This window comes from Rhopalosiphum maidis, chromosome 1, assembly GCF_003676215.2.
Source record: "Rhopalosiphum maidis isolate BTI-1 chromosome 1, ASM367621v3, whole genome shotgun sequence".
Taxonomy (NCBI): Eukaryota; Metazoa; Arthropoda; class Insecta; order Hemiptera; family Aphididae; genus Rhopalosiphum; species Rhopalosiphum maidis.
The window spans coordinates 12,094,283-12,108,425 of record NC_040877.1 but is presented as its reverse complement, the minus strand read 5'-3'; the positions used below and the strand labels follow the sequence as shown (position 1 = coordinate 12,108,425).

The 14,143-nt window shown below is 29.1% G+C and overlaps 1 protein-coding gene across 1 annotated transcript in view; it reads right to left on the bottom strand.

The window, feature by feature from the left end:
• Window positions 1–14,143, bottom strand: part of LOC113548014 (frizzled-5) — a 67,616-nt gene that overhangs the window by 39,516 nt on the left and 13,957 nt on the right. The window contains exon 2 of the mRNA XM_026948647.1: window positions 13,093–13,142. The gene's annotated coding sequence lies outside the window, so the exon portion shown is untranslated. The remainder of the gene's footprint in view (window positions 1–13,092; window positions 13,143–14,143) is intronic.

The following is a 14,143-nucleotide window of genomic DNA, read 5'->3' as shown; positions in this document are numbered from 1 at the left end:
AACTATTCTTTGAACCTCTTGATGACATTCAATTTCATCGACTACAACCCGTCATACTGTGGTGTAAAATTGAAGATTTATATATATATATATATTTTAAACGAATGACCCCTCAGTTGCAGTATACTGCACGTTATGTTGTGCTTCGTCGAGGATTATTGAAACATTTTATTTTACTCTGTAGTGTATTTCACCACTACGGCACTACCATACATTTGGATTTAGACAGATTTTAACGTCAAAACGAGAAATTATGTCGAAGGTCAACCCAGACGAAAAGTGAAACGTAGGGGGCGTAATATTTGTGTTTTATTTCAGAAGATTTTTTTCAGTATAAAAATTTGTTTTTATTTTTTCTTCTCGCAATTCAATACGGACATTAGAACATAAGACTTGTGCACTGTTCATAATGGAGTTGTTCTCAAGATAATAATTACGATAAGGCATTTTGTTAGAAACATTTAAAAAAAAAACCACATTCGTTATGCTTGGCGAACTTATATTGTGCATTTCTGTATGCGTGCGTTGGTTAGTTTTAATTTTCAAGCGTTACAAACAAATTGCCGAACGGTGGCGGTGGCATGATATATATGTATGAATAAACTTACAAAACTTTGCGTGCACGGAAAACATTGGAATATAAACACAAAAAAGTTACAGTGTGTGCTATACATGCTATATACACACAATGTTTGCAACGCGATGCGTTTTACTATGCGAATTCGAAGTTATATTATATTATAATGATACTACAATATAATTATTAATTATGTATAATAACAATCCACTGGTCACGCGTGCATATTTATGAAAAATACATCGGTTATTGCCTCGGAATGTGTTTTTATCATAAAAAATATTAAAGTTTTGTTATGTATCAGAATTTTGAAAATGTATATTATCCTCATGTTTTTGGAATCGAAAGGTTGGAAAAAGAAGAGAAAAATATGAAATTTTTTCACGAGTAAAGAAATTATGTTCGTTCGAAGATATAATTATAAGTCCACAGTCGTTTACAGACTGTAGAAAATATGTAGACTATAATAATATTATATAACGCGCGTCTACACGTCAGGGTTTATTCGATATAACGGTAATACGTACTTGTGTATGTTTGCGAGAAGCAATATTCTGAATTCCTAGTTAAATTCTCTTCATGGCCGATTAAACACGCGCTGTGACTAAACAATATATTAAATATTTTATTTTTCCTTCAAGTACATATGTAATATTATAACAATAACAAAACGTAACGATATAAGTACCCTATACACGAAATAATAATAACGTATTATATTGGTACATTCTTAAATTAATATTGTATTGTTTTGTAACGAGTGGTTTGCAACGTAATATGTAAATATTATATAGTAATATTATATTATTTTGTACTTACGGAATGCACATAATACATATACCTAATAAGTAATAGTATTATTATTTATATAATAATATATTACGACGTCAACGCTGAGTAAGACCATTTTTATACATTTTATATATTATTATATTACACTAAAACGTATAACGTAGGTACCATTGAAATGTTGATGGATTCAAAGTAAACAATTGTAACTGATATTGGCCGTATGAGACGCAGTAAAGAATTTTCGGTAAAAGGTGTACACATTATAATATTATGATATTCTACAGTCATAAAACCATAGCACCGCCGGAGAGCGAATTTTCAAGTAAAACAATATGAGTAAATATCGCAAGCAATATTCGCCGCTAGCACGGTGTTAAGGATGAGTACGTTCAAAAATATAGGTAACACCGGAAAAATAAAACGCAGCACGTTATATAATATGTACAGGTCGTAATATATAGGTGTTATGAAAACGGGGTAACGACGCTGTACATAATATTATTATAACGATTCGCACAATACGCAATAATAACATCTTGAAAAAATATTGTCGAGGAAAATGATATCAATAGATAATATTTGGAAGCACTGTGTTTAATATTTCGTCAATACGAGATTCCTTTGATTGGATCCTCTGATGAGTTCGATGCGGTTTCTTTTTAGAAGTGACTCTAAGCAGGTGATATTGAAGACTGAACCCAATCATTGCCGTATTATATTATATCAAAGCCACAAAAAAAATAAAATAAAAAACAATCGTGTGTAAATAATATTATGGATTAACATAATATAAACAATAGGAATAATAACAATAATTATAAATAGGATTTTTTTGTTGAGCAGAAATATTCCCAGTCAGCTATAAAGGCATAAACTTATGTTGCATATATAGGTAACGTTTATTATACACCGACTTACATAATATAATTGTTGAAATAAATTATTTTCGATTTATTAAAACAAAATTCATCCATCCTAATATTTCATTCTTCAAATTTGATGATATATTTATCAATTTATTTTTGTCAAGTAATGTATAAGGACTTGTTTTATTTTCATAGCAATTATTTTTACCTTTGTTATTTTTATGTTTTGTAAAAAAACTGGCCACTCAAAACGTTAAAAAAAAAAATAATAAATAAATAAAAACAAGCGTTTATATCGTTAAAAACGAATGTCTTTATTTTATATACCTCAACTACTCCCCGAAAATTTAACTATTAAACAGGTGCAGCGGAAATTGAATTTCTCGAGGGCCAAAAAATCTAAGAGGGGAAGAATTGGAAATAGGTCGTTGTTAAAGAGCAATTTGCCGATTTGTGCTGTGGGCTGTACACGTACCAATATAATATGGTAATATCGCAATGACGTGACCCCAGCAATTAAAAGTGAACTGACAATTTTGTAAATTAAAAAAATGTCGTGCGTGGTTTAAGCGGATACGTACATTAATGTGCAATAATAATATTACGGAATAATTTATCACTTCAAATGTATATAAATAAAAATCTTTGAAAAACCCAACAAGGCGACCGCCGAGCGCATGTGTCGTGTCGTTGGTAATATTATTCAAACAATAAAATAATAATATTATTATCGTAATAATTATTCGCGACGTGTATTTAATATTTATAGTTTTATTTTTTATTCGGTTTTCGTACACGCACACACGACATCGGCATGGGGTTTGCGCTACATGTGTCCTCCCGTAGTCCACGGAGGTGGTGTACGTTACGTATATATATATATATATATATATAGTATATACCTATGGGTGTAGTATTAATATGGCGTATGTCCGTGACATTTGAATGTATACACTATAAATAACTATATTATATAGTCATCACAACTGTGTGATATAGTTGTATAATAATATACAATGCGAGACGTTCCGTGTGATTTGAAAATTGTAAGTATATACAAACCTATCAATGTTATAATCGTATGATAGAAAGAATATCATACTATATAGTATAAGATCCACTAATAATTACTGCTATACGATTTTTCCCACGCACGTGTATATTTATCACTTTTTTCCGTCTTATGTGCGACGAAATAATAATATTTTATATTTCAAATTGAAAACGGCACTCGACGATTTTTTTCTATAAATTGCGCGCCGTGATGGTGTTTTTGTTTTTATCATAATGTACGCGATTTGAGAGATTTCGTGCGAAAGGCCGTAAACGGGATATTCGGTAAAGCCCCGTGAGGATAGAACGTCTTTTTTTTCACTTTGGAGTGCACAATAATATTATATTATTGTACATACAGGGTGATCCTTCTATCGCCAATCAAGCAATAGTTCAGGATATATTAAGAACTGTTGATTTTCTTAACGTTCAAGATCATACACATATTATTTTTATTTTTCTATAGTTAAACAGTTTTTTTTATTAAATTTTAAAAACTTAAAAATATACAACATAATATTATCAGGTTTTCGATAAATGAATCACACTATATGTACACGGGTAGGTGTATATCCACTATTCAGTACATACGCCACCGTATGTCAGCAATGCAGCTATATTCAGGGACGTATTTAGGTGGTGAACGGTACCGTTGCCTCGGGTGGCAAATTATTTAGGGATTTAGGTATGACAACATATTCTGTGTGTAAAACCTACAGCCATCGTCCATTGTAATTCGCTTAATAGAAAATTGTTTAATCATATTGTAATTTTATGTAAAAATCAAAATTATAATTTTATTTTTGTCGTGGTAAAATATTGTTGAACATTGTCATAATGCCACCGATGATACTATATTATTTATATAATGTTATAGCTGATGTATCGCTTGAGAATTGAAATAATTTAGATAATTTATGAGATATTTTGTTGGTAAATTAAATAGATATACCTAATCACTTATCGATTGCATTATTTTATTTAATATTATTAATATATAATTGTTTTTGTTTTTTGTGTTTTATGATTTATAATAATTATAACTGTTCATAGTTTTAGACTTTGGCTGATATAATCTATTCGATTGTAATTTTTATAATAATAAAAATAATGGTATATTATAATGAATGATGACTAACGACTAACGAGTTGCTAAGTAGTGCAGTTTTCAGAAAATTTTCCAGAAAAAAATTGCATAAATAAACTTATTATTTACAAAGTTTCTAAATAAGACAATTATTTTATGATGGAAGAAACTTAACGATTTGACATGTACTTATGTTATGCTGAGTAATGCAAGGTTCTTATAAACTTTATATAGCAAAATAATTGGTGGTGAATCATTTTTTTTAAGGTTGAGAAGAGATAATAGAGGCGATATAAAATCCATATATTATATTCTATGGTGTTAAATCTGAAAATACGTCTCTGGTTATAATGTAATAGTAGACATTTTATTTATTTTATTAACATTCGATTAAACAAAATCGTCGACAAAGTGAAATTGAATACTTAAATTTATATTGAATATTAGTACACACTATGTCATACTTTTGAATAAAAATGCGTACGATAATCGAATAATATTATAATACCTATTTGACATCGTCGATGGCGATGTAGGTGTGTAATGTTTATCATTATTGTTATAAGCATTAATGCGCTGACCCATATAAAGACTAAAAAAGGCGTTATAGCGGCTTTGTGCGTACAATAATATTATATATGTGTGTACGAATAATATTCGATTATATTGTGATTTAAACGTTTAAAACGGCAGCGGAGGTGAGAAGAAATAAATAATAATGTGGGATAAAATGTTTTGTAAAAAAAAAAAATATACTGTCCCCGCGCGTTATTATTACTGTTCTTTTATTATTATTATTATTATTATGCATTCGTGTCGGGGGCCCCGGTGGAATTTCATCCTGCAAAATAAATAAACGAATAACAATCAATTATATCATATTATTCGTAGGTACCTATATGCGCGCATTCGGTGCGATAATAACAATCATAATAACCAGCCGTTGGAGTTTTAAACAGAATTTTTTTCAAGAAAAGAACCGCCACGCATTGTTGGCGGTGGACGATTGTGCCAGCGTACAAAACACACACGCACACACGCGCTTTCACATATCGGGGTCTTTTTATTGTGTATTGACTGGAGGTACGAAAAACGTCAAATCGGCACGAACGCTTATTATAAATACCGTGCAGATTTTTATTTTTATTTTTGTCACCCCCCTCAACCGCGAAGAAATCGTTTGGAAGTAAACAGTCGTGGTGCTTATTATAATACATGTATATTATTGTTATATGCTGTATTATTCGTGGATATTATATTTAATAAGCGTGTGACGGATCTAAAGAAAAATAAATAATACATTAGGTTAGGTAGGTATGGAATATATATAATACAAAATATTATCTCAATAACGATTAGGATATATTAAATTTTGGCATGACACCGGTGCGACGGGTTGTTCACTACGCCCTAAAAATCGTTGTAAAACGTTATAATATAATATAACATAGACTTCCGTGTGTACCCATAATAAATAATAACTATAATATTATACCTTTTGCGCACTACGACGTTTCTAATGGGTTTGCTGCAGTGTCGGTGCATCTGATTACACGCAGCGTTTTACTCGTTCTAACCTATACGTTATATCCGTAAGCAGTTATAACATAATATTATATACTTTATACTTAAAATATTATACAGCTGTGTGACATGATTTGTACGAATTTTGGAATGAGTTGCATCGAACTGAAACTGTGGCAGAATATATTATTATTATTATATGTTTGTTGCGTTTAATCGTCCACGTATTATTGTTGTTGTAATAATATAGTAGTTCCGACGATGGTGTTTTTTCAAACATATTGTTTTAAACCGACAGCGGTGCTTATGCAAATAAGTGAGCATTTTATTCCCAAACCACTTTATATTTCGTATTTATAATAATATAAAGCTGTATTATCCGACTTCCGAACGGGAAAAAACGAACAAATGTAAAATACGATTGTCGGTGTATTTCAGTTCAAGTTTACCTCAGTTCACGGGTAAGTCGTTGCCTGTTGCTTATGTACTCGATTTGTAGACTAATTCGAACTAGATGATCAATTTACACGTGGTAGACAAGGCCGTAACTGGAAATTAATTTCGGGAGAGGTTTTAATCTAAAAAATTGTATACTAATTTGTATTATAATATTCAAATATTGTATAGGTTATTTTACTACCACTTAATATAACACGAAAAAAGTTTCAGAGGAGTGGTTGATACCCCTCCTAGGTATGGCCTTGGTGGTAGATATAACTGATATAGGCATATAGCGTTTGACTTGATGTATTTCGATGTGATAAATTCATAAGAAAATTGTGTTAGTTGTATTTCAACCAGTGAAAATGAACAACAAATGGAAATATACCGATTTATAACACGACCAAGTGAGTAATATTGTCATATAGACAATTTTTTTAAAAAGTTGATTTAAAGTCCGGACAGATGGCGCCATGGGAATATTCCTATTTTATCTTTAAAACCATGACTATAAAAAATAATATATTTACTCCAAGTATTCTCTATAGTATAGAGTACAAAATATATTTTTTTTTGATACTGTTTTCCACACACAGTGGCGCCGAACACGTACTTTTATGTGGCTGTTCACCCCTGTATTTTAAAGAAAGTATTTCATTTTTTATGAAAAACACTTATTGACAAAATTTGAAAAAAACAATCAAGCAAAAATCAAGTGTTAAAAATACTAAAAATGTAAGTTTAATAGTAATACTTGTAGGCTGTAGCCCTGTAGCATTGATATGTTATATGTATCAGTGTTGAGGGTTGAGGTATGAATGTATGATAAAGTGATAAATTAGAAATATATATAATCATAAGAGAGTAAGAAACAGTTACTTGTGAATAGGTAAAAATTTACTAATGGGAATATTTAAGAAATAATAGCTATAAAGTAGTATCTACTAATTATCACCTATAATGGTTAATATTAATAGGAGTAAAAAATCGCGAGCGGAACTTGCGTCTTTGTGATCGTTGTATTTACAATAAAATAATGTATTTGATCATTATTTTGCTCTAAATTAGTAGTGGTGGTGGTAACTAATTTTTAAACTTCTCCCTTTGGCAAACCAAATAAAATACAAGTCGGCGCCACTGTCCACACATAGTACAGAACATATTTCAAATATTATATTTGATTTATTTTTATGATGTATTTGGAGATTATGGTGGCTGTTAACAATAATATTCGCGATAACACAATAATAATTATTAACTGATATTTAAGTTTTTTATGGCTCTCAAAAACTTTTTTTCAAATTATCTGGGCCGTTATTGAATTTAATTGCCGAACCCTGCTCGATAATTTAATAAAAACTGCTTGGTGACTGGATAAGTGATTCTTGAACCAATTTATGATACAAATATTTATCTCAGTTTTAAATATATAATTAATAAATTAATTTTTGTATCATATTCACTTTAATACCATTTTCAATTCTTCAGGGATTAATTTTCAAAATCTACTAAACGCATTTTATATTTTTTTCCAAACTAATTTAAACACCATTTAACAGTTTAAAACCTATTTGGAGTTGAATTTTCAAAAATTCCTTCTTCTTGAAGAAAAAACTTGCTAATATTATATGAGGAACTTCTGTGAAAAATTTCAACTTTCTATACACATTGGTTAAGCATTTATATATCTCTCAGTCAGTTTTTTGTTTTATATATATTAGGTATTATATTATACAAATATATTATTTAGATGCTATTATTATTGTGTACAGTTATATATATTGTTTATAATAATATATTATGCCATAACAAATAGGATTGTTAGTACGGGTGGTGTGTTTGTAACAATACATTTGATGTAGTACACTAATAATAGAGAAAAGAGGCAGAATGTAGTAAATCATCGAAAAACTATATAAAAAAAATTGTCTCTCTTACAAGATAAAAAAAAAAGAAAAGAAAAGTTTAGTTATTTTTTCCATAATGGAAAAAGCTATATATTACATACACGCTTAAGTTATCTACTTTTTTTTTTTTACACTCCTCAATAATCTCGAGATATTATGTTCCGCGAGGGTGACAAATGTACAGTAGAATTGTTGTTATAAATCTTACATTTATATATATACAGTGTTTTATACAAGGATAGATGAGAAAAAAATCGTTTTATCATCTATGCGTGGGGTGTTATATACCTACGTACTCTATATTATAATTTGTAGTATCAAGTTTCTCTAAATAGCTTTTTTTTTTTTAATTTCAACCGTTGACGGTTTGCATCTTTTGTTAAAGCCATAGAAGCCGCACATATTATAATTTATAAGATATTTTACACTTTATTTGTATAACAACTATTAAGTGTGTGATGAAATTATATAATTTTTTGTTCTTCATCTCCAATCATTTAAATTATAGTAAATGTAATATCCAAACTCTTTCCTTCCGACGTATTGTTGCCGACCAGTGATTCATTGCTTCTCTCTTATATGGCTTTCTGGATGCTCCTGAATCCTGATATTCTTGAAATAATAAATTTTAGAGTTACTTTTTACCCACTCAACATCATATGGTCATAATCACCCATTATATCGCATGCTCGGAACTTATAACCCCTAAATGATTTTTCTGTGTCTATTTGTTATAATAATTGTATTTAGTTTTATCTTATAGTTTACTATGCTATGTTTACTTTATTATATCATATAACTTTTTACTTTATATTCTCTTGTTACTGTTGTTTTATGCGTCATTATGCTACCCTATTATGCTTATAATCTATTTTTTTTGTTTCTACTATAGTTAAAATTCCTGCTATGACATTACCATTGTAATAGCTGATTGGCATTTATTTTATAAATAAATAATAAGATGTGATGTTGAACTATATATAAATTAGACTGGAGCCTGAAACTCACTGAAAACTGTTAGATATAATTTACATATTATATTTGTAATATTTATTGTAATTTTATAAAATAAGTTTTTAATTTTTAGTATTTTTACTTTATCGAAATAATGCCACAAAAATTCACATGGTGTGCAACACTGAACATATAAACTGAATTATTGCAGGTCGAATACGGTAAGCTATTTCTTATATAATTGTAATTACAATTGGAGCAATATGAATTCCTCTTGGCATGCCAATCATTAAAACTGTCACATAAACCGAAAACTATTGTACGCCTACAGTAATTGCAGTTGACGTGATTTGAATCGTAACGTGTGCGTCACCGTGCACACACCGACCTTATTATATACTTATTAATATACTTTTTTATCACCATATATATATATATATATATAGTATTGTAGCGATCGAAGTGATTTGGAATAATACAGTCGAATTGATTTTAAATATCTAACTATTGAAAAGATTGAAGAGTGGTTGATGAATGATGAGCAAACATAGTAGAGTAGTGCTTCCTAGTACATATATATATATATAAATTATTATTAGTTAATATTTTACACAGTGATGATAAAAAAAAAAAAATACGTCGTGCAAAGTATTGATGCATGCGACGCGAATCATTGACGTTTTCGATACTGTCATAACACATTATAGGAATATGCGCAAACAAGTATAATAATAATATATTATATTATATACAATAATTGGACACGCGTTGTTGATGGTTTTCAAAGGAATCAAAATTCTCGATTGATACGATTAAACTATGCAATTATAACGATAGAACAATGCTTGAAAAGGTATATAAACGGGTTAGTTTTATTATGCTTACGCAATGTACTAAAAATGTTTCAACGAATCACGCATGATATTCTCTACTGTAGTAAAATTAAATAATTCACTATTTTAAATTTAAATATACACAGGATAATTAAAAAAAAAATGTCTTCATCTTTATTTTATTCTTTAATATTTTATAACTGTATTATGCACTTCTTCAAATTCTTATTTTTGAATTTTTCACTTTGTCTCAAATATATTAAAAATTCATCCATAATTAACAATTTAATGTAAAAAAAGGACGCTCTTACACAAAGAAAATATGTCACTACAGGATACTCTTTTAATAGCGTACAATTTCAAGCATTTAAAAATATGGTCTTTTAATATTAGTACGAGATTTGTATCTAAAAGTTCTTAAAATTAGATTCTTGATAAACGCATAATTTTAAGGATAAAATCGGAATAGATAGGCTCAGTGAATACTCTTGTGCACTGTAGGTACATACGCGTATTATTGTTACCACCATTGCTCAGCTAGTACTGTTCTACATGTCCTACCTGACCTCGAATGTCGAACCTTTCTCTGGTGCTCAGCCAGACGCGTATGTAACAATATAATATTTTATATATATATATATGAGAAAATAATAAAGGCCCGGGACGCGCATGAAGTGCCTCTTGTCATGCCCGGAATCTCGAGCACTCTGCTGCAGCAGACTTTATTATATATACAACAATAATTATATAATATAATATATATACTATCTCTGCAGTTCGTGCCAAATTTAATTGATTATCATCATTCATGACATAGGTATAAATAGTACATAATAATTATAAATCGTATACCATCTAAAACAAAACCTGCAAAAACCATTCAAAATTAATAGTTTTGAGAAAAATTTACCATTAGATTAAAACATCTATATTTCTGTATGTATATTTCCGTATGGTTTTATATGTAGTTAAACGGTTATATAAATTACATAGTTATCCCTCCAAAATGTATAGCTGAATAGTTTAAATGTTTTTTTGCTATAAATATAAATATTGTTTATTACGATGTAATTCTCAAAAAAACATATTTAAATTGGTGCCATGGTTTACGATACCTAAAGTGAAACGTAAATGCTGAATTAAGTATCTAATATCTGCAAATAGTAATAGACTAAAATAAAAGTTTTACATCAAACATATGGATCATGCTTTTATGTTTTATACATTGAAATGTTGACCGTAAAAAGTATGTCTGTATCACATGTTTAAGTATTATGAAAAAATAAATTTATAAAAAACATCATGAAATAAAATGACAATTATGGATCTCAACCTGCTATTCGAAAAAATGATAATATGAAAATTATGTAATCGAAATAAAGCATATAGGTAAATGTTTTAGATTAATATTGTAATAGTGTGATATCACTACAACACACACTATGAATGCGTTGCTTTAAAAGTTTTGTATAAATTACAAAATTCAACACTAACCTATAATTTTGTACTTCAGTGACCAATTGAAAAGTAATACGACATACGTTTTATAGAGCTTTTGTGTTTGCTTTTAACGTATTATTGGCTAAGAATCTGCTACGTTAATCTTATAGAATTTGCCACCATCAGGTTTTTTTAGATATTTAAAATAATATAATAAATGTGAGTTGATATCGTTTTTCTAATTTTTCAACCGGAAATGTATAGTTTGAACGCAGTCAATAATTCGATATCGTCATTATTGGTCGTAAATTATAATTTTATAAGTACATATGTATGTGTGTATGTACAGTGCAATGTGTAAACGACGTACTAAGCACTTCACATTCTTATTTAATGTTGAAGTGATTATAAATTATAATTTATTCAAAACAACTATATAAATTCATTATTCCATTAAGGAGAGTTGTAAAATAAAAATATTATTTAGTGAATAAAAATATACAAAACCAACAAAACGTTTTCACGCATTTCGCTCCGACAGACACATACATTTTGTTTGTATAATATAATATTATATGGTTAGCGCGCGGTCGTTTGTTGGCTTATAATTTTATCGCGTCAAAATCGGCAATAATTGTATGCATTTAATATTCTATACACTATAAGTATCTATATATATATTATTCTGTTATTTTATAAATTGTAAATTACACAGAAGAATTAAGCAGTGGCGTAGGTCGTGTATAATTAAAATTGAAGAATTCTTTTTTTAATTTCTGCAGAACAAATGATTTCCATATTATAATATAACCGTATTGTAGTGACATTCCTCTTACTTTTTTCTTTTAGATTCATCGTTTATTATGTATGTATATAAAGTCTATGATATAGACAAACAATAAACTGGTACTCGCGGAACAGTATGATGTACAATGACATTTCCTGAAAAGTTACCTATACCACGTAAGTGTTTTTCTGCAGCAGTTACGTAGAATGTGTATTTATTATAATATTTTTTTCTGTAAAAACGCAATTTTTATTGCAAAAGTCATTGAATGCATTCTATAATAATAATATATACATAATATATATGTGTCTATATTATATACACAAATGCAGTCAACTTCTTTACAATTCGCCCATTGAAAGTTATTAAAACTTTTTTTTAATCCTTTCTCGGGATGTACATACAGGAACAACACTCTTTTAAATAACGATAAAATTTACGATTTAGTTATAAAGAATATTGCATATTGTATCGAACGAGGAGAAAAGAAACAAAACAAAAAGGGTCGCTGATCTGTTCTTCTACAATACTCTTGTAGTCTTGTTTAATGTATTGTTATATAGTATTTACTTTCATATTTTATCTTTTTTTAAGATAATTCATGATAAAATCATTGATCGCTAAATTATAATATATCCTTTTATAATTAAAATAAAACATGTTTTTACAAAATTATCATTCTCCATACGGTTATGTTGAAAAAACACGAATGCATCGTATTGTTGTATAACTTTAAGGTGTTACACTATTAAAGTTAAAGTGATTAACTTCAAATATCAATAATGTCAATCGAACACCAATAACAATATTGTGATGTAAATATTTTCTTACCTTTTGAAAGTGCGAAAAACTATTGTTTGGTTGATAATGTTTTTTCGTATCTGAAAACATAATAATATAACAATAATTTATTGGCATATAATAATACTTTTGACGTGTATAGGCTTAATAACAATAATAATAATAGTTATAATAATAAATCATATAATTATATTTGTATACCATAATACATTTTGTATATTATATACGAAAGAATCGAGTAACATAATAGTGTACTTATTACATAGGCTATACACGATGGTGAACCGAGACGGAATCTTGTTGGTATATAATAGTAAAGTACAGCACTACCATAATATTATAATGACAAAAAAAAAAAAAAAAAACGGTTTAGTGGCAAACACGTAAACTGACAAGATAATAAATAGTTCTCTATCCGATGCGTCGAATATGAAGAAAAAAAAACATTTCTCGCGACTGCAGTACGCGCGTTACTACTAATACGACCGACGAACATAATATACGTCGCTGTAAAACGATATCGATGGAAAAATTAGTTTTAAAACCGATTAATACGCGTATAACTAATTATTATTATCATAATAACACAGCTGGGGCTCGCGCAATTCGTGTCGTGTAATATTATATTATTATTATCAAGTATATACGGTCTGTGCGTTATGTCGTTTTATGTTTAGAATAGTGTATAATCGTAATGTATATTTTACACGAACGACACCTATGGCCGGGGAAACGGCCGATGCTGTGGAACAGGACCGTCGTGCGTTTGGTCGCAGTATTTTTCGTACCGTTTAATATTATTAATCATTTTTTTTTGTTCACGTCGTCTCGTTTATACTGTACTTAATAATGATAATTTTATACACTACACTTATTACCTATAATATTTTCCGGTCAACCTCTCGCGTTCGCGCGTGGGAATGATTGGTGTTCGTCGTACAGCACAATATATTATGTATAAAGTGTCTAGACTCCATAGAGCATATGACGTGTTCCTGTACGCGCATGTGTTTATTATATTGTATATACGACACAGCGGTCGTGTTCACGCGACGACGAAATCATTTGCATTTTGCATACG